We start from the raw sequence: 13,303 nt of genomic DNA, 5'->3' as shown, positions 1-13,303 counted from the left end.
AATCTAATTAATTGTACATAACAACAAATAACCGACTGCTCAACTTAGAAGTAATTTGATTATTTGAATGTGTTTACTGTAAGGTCATACAATTTGGAACTGATTAATATGAAGTGACATTGCACACATTAGTTATGCACTCTGTATACTGAACAACCACATGTTAGTAGACTGATATTGCCATTTAGCTCAGCAGAGTCCCACAAACCAGCTAATACCCCTGTAGACTCTTGTTTAAATTTTAGACTGCCAGCCTTTGTGGAAGCAACAACAGTAGCGCTAATCTAGATCCAACTTTATACCTGCAACCTTTGATGAGCTGATCCGAGGCACCTGGAGATCACTTTGAAATAATATGGAAGCACTTCACAAGTTAAATGAGCAACCCCTGTAGGAGGAAAAGACAAGTCACAGGTGTGAAAAAAATCCTAGAAGATGTAATAAAAAATGAGGTGCAAAGAAGAGAGAGAAATAATCAGACTTCCCTGCAAAGTGCAATGCTTTCTTAAACTACAAATATTAAGTGGTTTGCAGCGTATTAACGGAAAAATAAAGATAAAATCTGCACATCCTTTCAGCAACTGTAGGGTCTCTGTTCTTTCAATTAGGCTTTTACGGTAAATATACTTCCTGCAGCTGTTTGTGGGATCACAAACTGTTCCCTGATCTGCAGTAAGAGAGGAATCTACCTCCAAACCAGTTGAAAGGCCTGTGGTTAGCCGATGGCTTTGAGTGCACCTCAAGCTAATCTAACGCTATAAACGTTTTCTACCAGATTTTAAGTTTATGATTCGGAAACTATTTGACTGAAATTGCATCCAGGCAGGTTCGGAGCATCGTACCTTTGAAGATAAGACTCAGGAGATTTTATTGTTCCGAATACGGTGTTGAATTGAGGCAATAATGAAACAATTACGGATAACAAACACTGTATTTTCACATTTCATTTGAATACTTTATTGCTTGTAACCATGGTCGGATTAAAGACATCCGTGGGTGTAATTAGAAAAGACTCTGACCTTTATTAACGTGGCACGTGATGAATGTTTTGCAGCCACATTCAAGTAACGGTTCCCACTGATACTTTTAACCTTTTTTTTTTCACCCACCCTATAAAACCCCTTTACGTTACACCAACGTATTAGACAAAACATTTACCATGAACGTGTGTAAAACACCACTTTTAGACACTTTAAATAAACCAATCACAGCTTTTGTTTTTCTTCAATGTTGTTGGGTGAACATGTATTTGAAATGGGTTCCCATGATGCCAGATTGCTATTCGTAGCCATGTCAGTAAGTAGAGTATACAGCAGAAGTGATGCTAACAAGTGGATATTCACTATATGCAGTGTACAACAAATTATCCGATATGACCTAAATGTCATATCATTGAAAATTGTGTCACATCTCAGCAATTGCATCACTTCTACGTTGAGCACAGGGCATTTATTCTAATGTAAAATTAATACCAAGAGATTGGATTTACAAGATAAAAAATACAGGCCTCACTTTCATTACTGAGATTCAAATCTTTTCGATTTTCGATCCTTTGTATGTCCAACTTTATCCCCGGCTTGGAGGATACCAAATATCTGGAGAGATGTTCTGCCATTCTTCAGATACTTTAAGCAGCTGATTTGTGCTGGAGGCATGGTGTTGCTTTAATGTTCTCTTTAATATACCCCAAAAGTGTTCTATTGAATTCAAGTTGGGCGACATATCTGATCAGGCCATAGTTTTCAGTTTTTCCGATTTTAGAAACTCTAGTGCGATTCTGGCAATGTGCTTTCAATGGAAATCATGGTGGAGTATTCCTCTTTTTCAAACTTGTGGAGACTGGGAGTCATCTTGTTTGTCATTATTTTTGGTATTGCCATGAACATTTATCTTTAATTGTCGTCTACCAAACACCTTTTGCACCCATGCGTTCCCATATCATCACACTCCTACGTCGGTGGTTCACTGTCAGGACGATGCATTCACTGTGGTATTTCTGGTCAGATTTACACCAAACATGCTGGACACCATCTTAGCTCAACAGTCTATTTTGGTCTTATCTGACCAAAAAATGTTCTCTCAGTATTCATCAGGCGTCCATTCATGTTCTTTAGCAAAACTAATCTAATTTTGTGCCAAAGAGCAAGATAGAGTGGGTTTTTGTGGATGCACTGTTCTTCACACTGTCAGAGCTGAAAACTGCTGTGACAAGTATAAAGCACTTGCCCACCCTTTATTCAGAGCTAGACTGTGCAAGTAGCACCCTGGCTGTGGTGTAATTTTAGAAAGATGACCACTGCAGCTCCGATTAGCGGCGCTATGACTCGTTCTATACCTCCTGATTATTGCTGCCACCACTGACTTTTGGTCGCTGACTTTCCTGTATCCTTCTCCATTTTTGTTAAGTCGCACAATCAGATTTTTCCATTCCTCTGTCAACTCTTTCCCACATAGAGCCATGATGCAGACATGCAGATAGACAGTCCATAGGTCCAAAAAAAGTGTTCATAGGTCCATTTAAAAACCACATTGATGCAATTAGGGTGGTAGAAAAAAAAACAGGTTTGCTCAGTTTTATTATAGTGATCACAGGTTTTCTAAATTGTGTGTCAGTGATCACAGGCATATTCATATAAACAGTGCTTGACAAATTTATTCGACCACCTGTGATAAAAACGAGAAGACGCAAAGATCTTAAAAATCTGTCAAAAACTTGTTTCAAACTAAAAATTGTGTTGTTATTTTTTATTAGGCAAATAACAAACTGGACCAACTAAATAGTTCTTATTCACATATATTAACCAAAAAATCTTAATATTTGGTATGACCTCCTTTGGCTTGCACTCTTGCTGGCATTGTTTTTATGTACTTTTCGACAGTCTATTTTGTTCCAAATACTTTCTAGCTGTTACCTAAAGTATGCAGTATTTTTGCTTGATGGAAATTACAAACCAAATGAGTTTAGACTAACTTTCGAGAGATTGCTTTCATTCATGTAAACACTTTAGATTTGTGTAAAAAGATAATTGGGAGTAGATTTAAGAGTGGAGCAAGAACATTTTCCACTAGTTTGAACACCAAATTATCCACTGAACTAGACTGAAAGCAGACTGACTTCCACCGCTGCTGCAGCTCCATTCCTTTTTTGGCTTCATATCTTTTACTGCCCTTTTTAGTGTATTAAAATATTGTTAAAGCTTTCCTACTACTTGTTTATGCTCCCCAGTCAGTTATACAGTCGTCACTAGACCTTGATGATGTTTGGTTTACAGGTGGATGTCATGCAATAGATGAAGGTGAAGATGAGATTTCTCCACAGAAGAGGCACCACGCAGAGGAGAGCATCTGCTGTCTGTAAGCTGCAGAATCCATCAGCCGTGACGACAGCAGTGGATGCAGGAACCTTTGAACCACAGAATACTGTGTACATGTGCAACACGTGCACCATGGCTGAGGCTGGATGTCCCTGGGAAGAATCTGTAAGTTCATACCAGAAGACAATCCCATAATACATTTTAATGCAAGAGTTTGTGTGTATACATCATATTTTCTGAGTTTAAATGGTTAAAGTTTATGGCTCCAAATCCTCAGTGACCTTTTCTTGTCTTATAATCGAACATCTGAGCCGTCCTAATTATAGACCTACAGTAATACAAACAGCTGAATGACGCCAAACAGAAAGTGCAGTTTACATAACTAACGTTCTTAACTTTGCTATCACTGAGCTCATTATAGACCGAAATAGAGAGCTCTATGCTGCACAGATGCTTTCATCCGAATCCATTAATGCACTGTTTGCATTTATATCTAAGCTCGCTGCGGAGACGGCGAGCTATCTGAAGTTGTGATGCATTCGAGTGATATCTTGAGGGTGGCATTTGTAATGAACATGTCCACTCTCCCGGACGGCCCAGCAGGCAGCAGCTTGGGTCTTTGTTTTTGATCTTCCCCCGGCTGTTTGATGCATTAACTCATTTCTTTCAGCAAGATGCACTCACAAATGCGTCACGTCATTTTTCACGTTGAGGAGCGGCTCTGTGAGGCTCGTTGTAAAATCTGGCCTTCGCTGCACAATGTTACTCCACAGTACATTAAGACACCCATCTCCACACAGACATATTTAAAGCCAGACGCGAACATATTACCAATGTTGTGCATTAGAGGGGCATTATGTTGCTCTCAACACATAATGATATTGTAGTTTGTGCTGAATACAAATTAAGTTTGAATGTTTGGCAGCATTGAGGTGCACAGGTTCGGAGCATGTCACTCGCTGGGAGGTGGGTTTGATAAGATGTGTTGCTAATCTGTCACACTGTACCCTGCTGGTTTTGACTCCTTTTAGGGTTTCATGCTGTGAAAATGCAGCAAAACTAAGGACAAGTTTTGTTAATAGAGTTCTGCCATCTCCAGTGTCTTTTTGTTTTGCCTCCATCTTTCGTGCTATCCAAGTGCTTCAAGCTTACAGATGTTCTTCTCTCTAATCTCAGACATGCACACATAAAGTTGGAAAACAATGCTGCATCACACATCACAGGATACTGTTAAAATTATTGTGAAATCCACAAAATACTGCAACAAATCGCTTGATCTCATGGGGAAGCAGATGTAAATAAAACAGAGACTGTGGTGCAACAACTTGCTGTGATGTTAATAATACTTTACGCTAAAATTGCCTGGATAAGAAACTGTTTGATGAGATACATCTAACATGGTTTTTCTTTGCTTCACTGAGAACCTGAGGTGAGTTTTTAATCAGTTTTAATATCTTTAGCTAACGTTAAACTCAAGGGTGGTATCATCCGTGTTGCTTGGCAACAGCATCCCCCGCCTCAGGCTCTAGCATGATAATCTTAACTATCTTAGTTTTTGGGAGGTTTAAGGCTGGATCTATAATCCTCTTACAATACAAAATAATCTGGGCTGAATATCAGCTCAGACAAAGATCCCAGACCTGATTTCTTCTCCGATTGTCACATAGGATAATATGGGGGTAAATTGGACCAAAACTCATAGTCTGATCTGGTGTTACAGTGTCGTAGTGTCCAGTACATTGTGTGATTTTCTACAGAATATTTCGAGTTGTCACTTTGTAAGAATTTGGTCTTGAATTTCTGAATGTTGATGCAGGCTGTATTTGGGTTCCAAAGTTCTGAATTGCAAAGTCTATGAAAATTCACCAACGAAATGTGTTCACTGGGGCTGAAGCAAAAAAAAAAACAAGAGTGTCTGTGGATCTTAAAGTCTTCTTGGCTTTGTCCATGATAATTTATTTCTATTGTCACTTACAAAGCTTTTTAAGACCTCCTTTAGTGACAATATTTTTTTTTTTTTTTTTTACTTTAACATGTCCATGTGGTGTTTTTTGGAAGACATGGCAGCAATGCTTGACTGTTTATTTCACTCAGGAAATTTCACTTGACTCATGGCAGTTTCAGAGTTTCAGGAACCAATCCTTTCCACTCGCAGAATGAGGCTTCCTTCATCATTATTCTTTTTCAAAATCAGTTTTCACTTCAAACATGTGGCTGACTTGCTCCAGTATTACGACTTTCCATTGTGTAGTGTAGTTTTCAGTGTTTGTGCAGAGTTGAAGGTGAGCTGGTGTGCTCCAGCTGCAGAACGTTGCAGAGGTGCATGAGTTCTAGAGGAACAAAGGTGTAGAGTTACACCTAAGCCATTTTTAGGTGTGAAGGGACTGATTTTATGAATGAAAGCACTTGACCTGTAACTTTGATACACAGAGATGAGCGTTTAGGGGTTACATCACTTTCAAAATACCTGACACCTTCATCCAGATTTGAATCTTAATACTGTTTCTTATTTTGCTTGATCTCAGTCAGAGTTGGTTCAGTCCGACCTCAGCGACCTTGTTTGAAATAAATCTCCGTGGCCCATGAAGCCAGTTGTGTTGTTGTAGGTTGCAGACTGTGTGCCAATACCACCAGTGCCATAAAGCTAACAAGTGCTCATTTAGTTACTCTCCTCGCAGCACTTAGTGCAATAATGCAGTTTTAATGACTCTCTCTAAGCACAACTTAACTGTATATCTCGTGTGCTGTGAACAGGACCTTTGGGTATTCCAGCATAGTTACTGTTACAGAGTAGAGCATCCATTCTGTCCCTACAAACCCTCACAACCACTAACTAGATACAGACACTGGGTTTGTCCAGTATTACTGCTTCACTGCCATCATCATATACCAGACGCTGCAAACAGTGTGTACTGAAACACCGTTCAATTAATCAGCTGCTCTGCTCTGACAGTACACCGTAAAAATAAAATTATTATTATTATTATTGTTGTTTTTGTTATTTGATCAATTTTCTCATTTTTCTTTTACAGATTTTTTGCTGTATTTTTGCTATGAAATTACAAAAACAGACTATAACGTTGCATGTCTAATGTAAAACAACACTAAAAACTGCAACTGTAAAAAACTACAGCAGTTAAATGTTTTTAAAATAAAATTGCATTTTTTTATATGCATAAAGAGTGTTACAATACACGTGTAAGTCTACTGTAATTTTAGAAATAAAATAGTAATATTTTATTGAGAAATATTTCATTATTATTTAATAGTTCAAACTGTTAAATTCAAGTTTAATACTGTAAATATATTTGTAAAATTAGGTACAATTAGTGAATATTAACAGAAAATTCATCATTGTATTAAAGAAAATGTTGAATGAGTGTGGCTTTTTCAATTTAAACATCATTCATCATTATGTTTGCATAATTGTATATTACTGTATATAACAAGTAATTTCATAGCTTGAACACATTACCTTAAAAAGTGCCTTAATTAAACATTCAAAAGCCAAAAAACTCACAATAGCCTATGTATTTAAAAAAAAAAAAGAAATGCTGATTTTATTAAGATGATCGTTTCAATTTATCTTGTGTAATTTTTGCTGTTTTCACTACAAAATGTTGAATGAAAGTGGTTTTGTAAATGTAATATCTAAAAGCATGGATAATTTTTAAGATGCATTTTTTTAAATGATAAAAACAATTTATCTAGCTATGATATAGATAAATTATAAGATATTTTTCCCAATTTTCTTGTTTTTATTAGACTTCTACAAATTCTGCATGAAAAAATATTCATAAAGCCCCCCAAAAAACACATGATCTCATATAAAATAAAGAGTAGAAAATTCATTTTATGCATGGAAAGCTCCCGTATTTATATGAGATTCTTATTTTACGTTATTCTGCATTATTATTTTGCCGCGCCAGCTGCCAAACTATTACTGCTTTCTTTATTTATTTGTTATCTTTGTACTGTGACTGGTGTTGCTTGGCCAGAGGGAGTAATAGACCAGGGAGGAAGGGAGGGGAGGAACGCCGGAGTCTAATATAATACAATTTAGTGGGAGCATTTCCATAAAGATGGTGAGTGGATCCACGTGAGCTGACTAACGACAAGCACAGCTGCATCTGCACATTTCAACTCGGCACAAAATGACCGTCTGGCTGTCGGTGAGCGGCGCTGCTTCAGTTTGAGGCAGCTGGTTGGGTCTTGTTAGCTTGCAAATTCTCTGTTTTTCTTTCATTTAGAAAAACACTGTGTCTATTCATGGTCTTTTTCCAAATTCGTGTCAATAGCAGAGTAATATATTCATCCAGTGGAGTGGAATTTCCAAAGATATCTCAGATTCTGGCTTGTGGTGAGACCTGTTTCTGATATTTTACTGCAGTGCCACGAGTGTGTTGTGAATTCTTGTCGATAAGTTCACCAAGTTGCACTATGTGATGGCGTCATGGCATTTGGAGGCCATTAGTTTTCCATCTGTTACAGGGACTTTATGTTTTAGAGATCCCACAAAAAGAGTGACAGACTTTAACTTAACAGATGTTCACCGACTTTGTTTATAGATCAACCTGTTCATGCAAAGTCAGCTCTGCTACAGTGAAACCCAGTGTTCCATGTCCCCCGTTCATTAGCTGCCATACTATAACACCAGCTCTGCCTGATCAGACCGGTGGGGTCTCTGCAGGTTAGCGGCGGTTAGTCAGGGGTCTTTAGTTTCACACAGTTTTTCTTTTCTGGAAGGCCTGGAGGGAAACGGAGAGCTCAGAGGGCTGTTCGGGGATCCAGTGACGCTTTAGGAAAACATGGGGTAAAAATGGATGAGAACACTAACTTCTCCAGACAGATGTGTTGATAAGACCTCAGAAGGAAAAGGCGGCGAGAGGCAGCAGTAGAGGAGGAAGGAGCGCAGAAACACCAGAATAGGATGGAGATTGAAAATGTTCTTTTTTGTTCTTTTTTTTTTTTTTTTGCAGCTCGGTCATATTCTCTCTCTGAATTAGCGGCTGTCAGACCGACTCGCACAGCAGTGCTGATTGATGACCTCATCTGGGAGTTAACATGACACACTTTGTGTCGAGCGTTCAGACTTTTAGTCAGGACCTTGAACCATTCATTACCTTTCTGCAGCTTATTGTTACCTGATCTCTGCCGTGCAGCATGTGGCGAACAGACAAAGACACTTAATGCTTTTGGCCAAGTAACAGATTAGAAATACTTCACTATGAAAAATGAACTTCAATTTAACTGTAGGTTTTTGAATAATCTGCTGTTATTTTACAGATAATCCCTGTTTTATAAAATTACAGAACCACCAAAAGGTATTAATTTTCCCGCAAACACTAAAGAACAGAATCAAAACTGTGAATACATTTTATGATAGTTCATTCATTCATTTACAACCATGACTGTAAAATTCCACAGTTTTTTGTTGTACTTTCACATATATTTTCAGTTATTTAAAAGAATTTCCCTGTTTTGTAAAATTACAGATTATATCTACTACGTCCCAGAAAAATAATGTATCAATTTATTTGTTAAATTAATTAATACATGCCAAGGCTTGGTTCCAATGTTCTGGTTCTCCATCCAGCCTTTAACTGACCTTGCCTTGGGGCATTGTCTTGTTGGAAAATCCAGTCATTGGAGGCAGGAAAGAGTTTTCCAGCTGATGGAAGAAGACTGTTTTCAAGAGTATCCCTGTACACGATCTGGTTCATTCATCCTTCACACAATTGCATTTGCTCTGTTCCACTCATACTGAAACAACCCCAGATCATCACTGATCCACCCCCATGTTTTACTGTAGGGGCAAGACAGTCTGGTTTGTAGGCTTCTCCAGGCTTCCCCCTAACCAGTAAGCTGGCTGGAGTGGGTATCAACCAAAAATTGGATCCATCACTGAAGAGAACCTTAGCCTAATCATCAACAGTCCAATCCTTGTTATCCCCAGCAAAGAGTAACCAGGTTTTCCTCCGTCTTTCATTGATGAAGGGCTTCATCAAGGCCCTGTGGGACTTCAGACCAGCTTCAAGAAGTCGGTTTCCAACTGTCCTTCCCAAACAAGTCACATTTCTCAACAGTGCCCACTTTTTTTAAGATCCCTGGAGGTCTGACGATGATTCCTCCATTCCTGACACAGGAACGTGTCAAATACACATGTCAAATAGGACAGAAAATATTATGTAATCAGCTGCATTTTTTGTCGTGTTCATTGTATTCTTCAGGTAATGTACCTTTAGTGATACCAGGCATAAAAATGAACAAGACATTGAAGAAAACAAGGGTGGTCTAATAACTTTTTCCATGACTGTATGTTAAGGATGGAAAAATTGTATATCATTATATAAGAATGAAAAAAATAAAAAAAATATAATAGTAATTTATTCTTTTACTGTGTTTGACTATAAAACACACTATTACACTGTACTTCAAAATACAGCTAAAAATACCATTATTTTACATATATTTGCTGTTATTTTCAGCATTTTTGCAGTTTTTGAGCTTTTCCAGCATTTTTTCTGGCACTCCTGCTGTTTTTCAGAGTTTTTTTGCAGAATGTTTTCTGACAGTATTGTAGAAGAAACACTGTTTGACTCAGTAGGTTTCAGTGAGGAAGAAGATTGAGCCATCCAGTCCCTCCTAACACTCCCACATCCTCGTGGTGTTGATGAAACGGCAGCTCTGATTGATGGCTTCACCTTTACTCTGCACTCTGGGCTTCATCTACAGAATGTGGGTGTCCTCTGAGTGGAACCTTTTATTTCCTGCACAGACTCAAGGGTGTGCATGCTTTCTTTTAAGATTTTCCACTAAGTAGAAGGACTTTTATTTTAATCTCCTCTTTGTATTGTCTATTTTGTGCCCTGTAATGGATCCTGCAGCCGCTCTTTGTTTTAATCACCACTTTATCTCGCATCAAGATGAGTCAGCAATCAGGCATCGGTCAGCAGAGGATTTTAGTGGGAAAATAAAGCTTTTTTTTATGACGGTATGTCAACATGCCAAGCGTGTAGTGAAATCCAGCATTGTTTCAGCGTGGCTTTTCGGAACAGTAAAAGCTGCTGCGGTTGACGTGTGGTTTTTTACAGGAGAGGTAATTATCCATTAGATGTGTCAGATCTATTAGATGTCCTCTGAATGGTCAGTTAAAATGCATGTCTGGGATTTGAGTTTTTTCTGAAAGTCTGCTTGTAATGACAGGTACATACGTGACCTAAGTGCTGGTGAAGCAGCAGCATCTTCCGATCAATTAGCTGCAGCCAAAGTGGCTCCTCATAAATAAATACACTTAGAATCGCAGGTATGACATATTTCTGGTCTCAGTTTTCCTACATACTTTAGTTCTATCTATCTGAATCTAAAAACAAAAGCACACTTTGCAAAGCTAATCATAAATTTTATTCTGAGTCTTTCAAGCCATTGTTCCTTTAATTCCCTTTGTGTGTTTGATATATTGTGTTCTGCATGTCTTTGTAGTGCATTCTTGGTTAGTAGAAAGCAGCAGGAGACTGTTTTTTTCGCCAGCTAATCAACAAAGCCACAGATATTGGTACCATGCACAACTCAGTTCTGGGTTTTATATTAGCAGATCCACATGTGGGTCAGTCACATGTCATTTATGGGCTACAGAGCTGCGCACATTTTTTTGCAGGAATTCAGGATAAATCCATTAATGCGCTGCAGAAATGTGAAAGAAGCAAACTCTCAGTGAGCAATATTTCAAGTCTGTAATTCGAAAGTTTTATTGCAGAAAGTGATAAATCTCATTGAACAACAGTTTTGTTATGACAGCTGGGAAAATCCAAAAACTTTTGTATTGACTCTTATTTCTTCTGTAAAAAAGCAGTTAAATTCACTGAAGCCTGAAAAAGTAATCAGAAAGCAAGTAGGGCTGCAGTTAATTATTGTTACTGTTGATTATTGAATAGCTGTTGGTATATAAAAATGGCTGAAATGGTCAATCAGTGTTTCCCAAAACTCAAGGTGGCGTCCTCCTCACTTGTCTTGAGTTGTGGACATGTCTTTGTGCACAACTCAACGATGTTCAGTTTATTGTCATAGAGGGGGAGAGTAACCAGAAAATAGTCACATTCGAGAATCAGAGAATTGGGACTATTTTTTTGTGAAAATGACTCAACTGATTAATCAGTTAGCAAAATATTTGCTCATCAGTTTAAAAATGGACAGCTAATTGAATGATTGCTGCAGCTCTATTGTCAAGTGAATTGTTATCTTCTAGTGTTTTGACCATAATTCACATCTGAGAATACCTGTTAGCACTCATTAGGAGTTTGAGATTTGCTCGATATACGTTGTAAATTGAGCATTTTCTATTATGGCTACATACATATATTTACAAACACTACCCGCCCCAATTTTTCCATTTATTTATTGAAATTCAAGTAGTTCAAGTCCAATGAATAGCTTGAAATGGTACGAAAGTAAGTGGTGAACTGCCAGGGGTTAAAAAAAAAAAGGTGAAGTTACCCAAAACTGAAAAATAATGAGAATTATACAAGAACGCCTTTTTCAGGGAGTAAGAAATGGGTTAACAACTTAGAGCTGTTCTATAGCAATGGAGGTTGATCAAGCCTTAAAAGTTGCTGCTACCAAATCCTACAAGTGTCCCAACTTTTCTTGATTACTTACAACCCCCTCTCTCTGCATACAAGTAGTTTTGGAACACACCGTGGCACCATGCACTCGAGAGCATTATTTGAACAGTGCTGTATGGCAGAAAGTAGTGTGTTTGATTTCCCTTGTGGAACGAATGCCACAAGTGTGTTCAGCTGTTGTATCTGCCAAAGGTGGCTACTTTGATGAGTCAAAAGTTTAGAATACATTTTTGTTTCAAATTTTTTTTTTAAACTTGATTTGTTTGTTTGTTCTGTGCTTTCATTTCAGAGGACAGTAAGACATTAACAGGCATAATTTCCAATAAAAAAGTTGAAAAACTGGGGTGTTCTAAAACTTTTGACTGGTAGTCTATTTTAGTCTATTTTTATGAAGCTTTATTACAATGTAAATCATCAATCCTTGCCAAATTCTCTGCATTACACTTTCTTCATTTCATTTTTAAGTGGCGTTTCCTCATACATGTCAAACAAGAGATTAAAATAACACATTAAACTGCACTGATGTGAGGATATCACATGATAATAAATCTTATTTCATTGAATGTTTTCTGTAGCCCTTTTCAGACATGGGATATGTAACTTTTCTGGGTTCAACAATCAAGATCAGATAAACTTTCTTGATCCCTCACCGAGGAAATAAAAAACTTTTCCTGGCTGCCAAAACCCTGTTAAATAGCAACATTATTTCATTCAAACATAGATTACACTATATGTATAATATGCAAGAGATTTGTCAGTACACAAAGTCATGTGTGAGGCATGACAACTCATTATGAGGTCAAGAACTAAATCTAAGCCAATCACAGTTTTATCACGTATCAAAATAACTCGCAGACGACTTTATTCATGACTTTCTAAACATTGAAGATTATGTCCATGTGTCGTGATAATCTAACTTTACCATCAGTAAGATAAAAACATCCCAACAGCTGTGATGAAGCTCAGGATTCAACCCGAGAACAGCCACTCTGTAACTAATGATTTAACTGCAGCTGATAAACTGGGACTGTTTGTTTGATGCTGCAGGTACTTAGTAAACTCAGAGCAAAGACTCCTATAAACAGCTGGAAACAACAAACTAAACTTAAGCTTCTGTTAAAGAGTCATTCATTAGTGCTGAAGCTCATTATTCTGACCTGTTATAGACACTGTCTTCATCGCAGTAAAGATGGATTTTTATGGGTAGTTCAGTTTGTAATAGATGTGAAATTGTAGAACAAAATAAATTAGAAATGTGTTTTGTGATTTTGGCAGAAAACTGTGTTTTTGATGCTTTTTTTCTGATGTTTTGGACCAAAATTTGATGCTGAAATGTGGAAAATAACTTCCCTGAATCATTAGTTTGTA

Source organism: Amphiprion ocellaris, chromosome 19 (genome assembly GCF_022539595.1).
Source record: "Amphiprion ocellaris isolate individual 3 ecotype Okinawa chromosome 19, ASM2253959v1, whole genome shotgun sequence".
Lineage (NCBI taxonomy): Eukaryota > Metazoa > Chordata > Actinopteri > Pomacentridae > Amphiprion > Amphiprion ocellaris.
Note: the sequence above shows the minus strand (reverse complement) of the source record.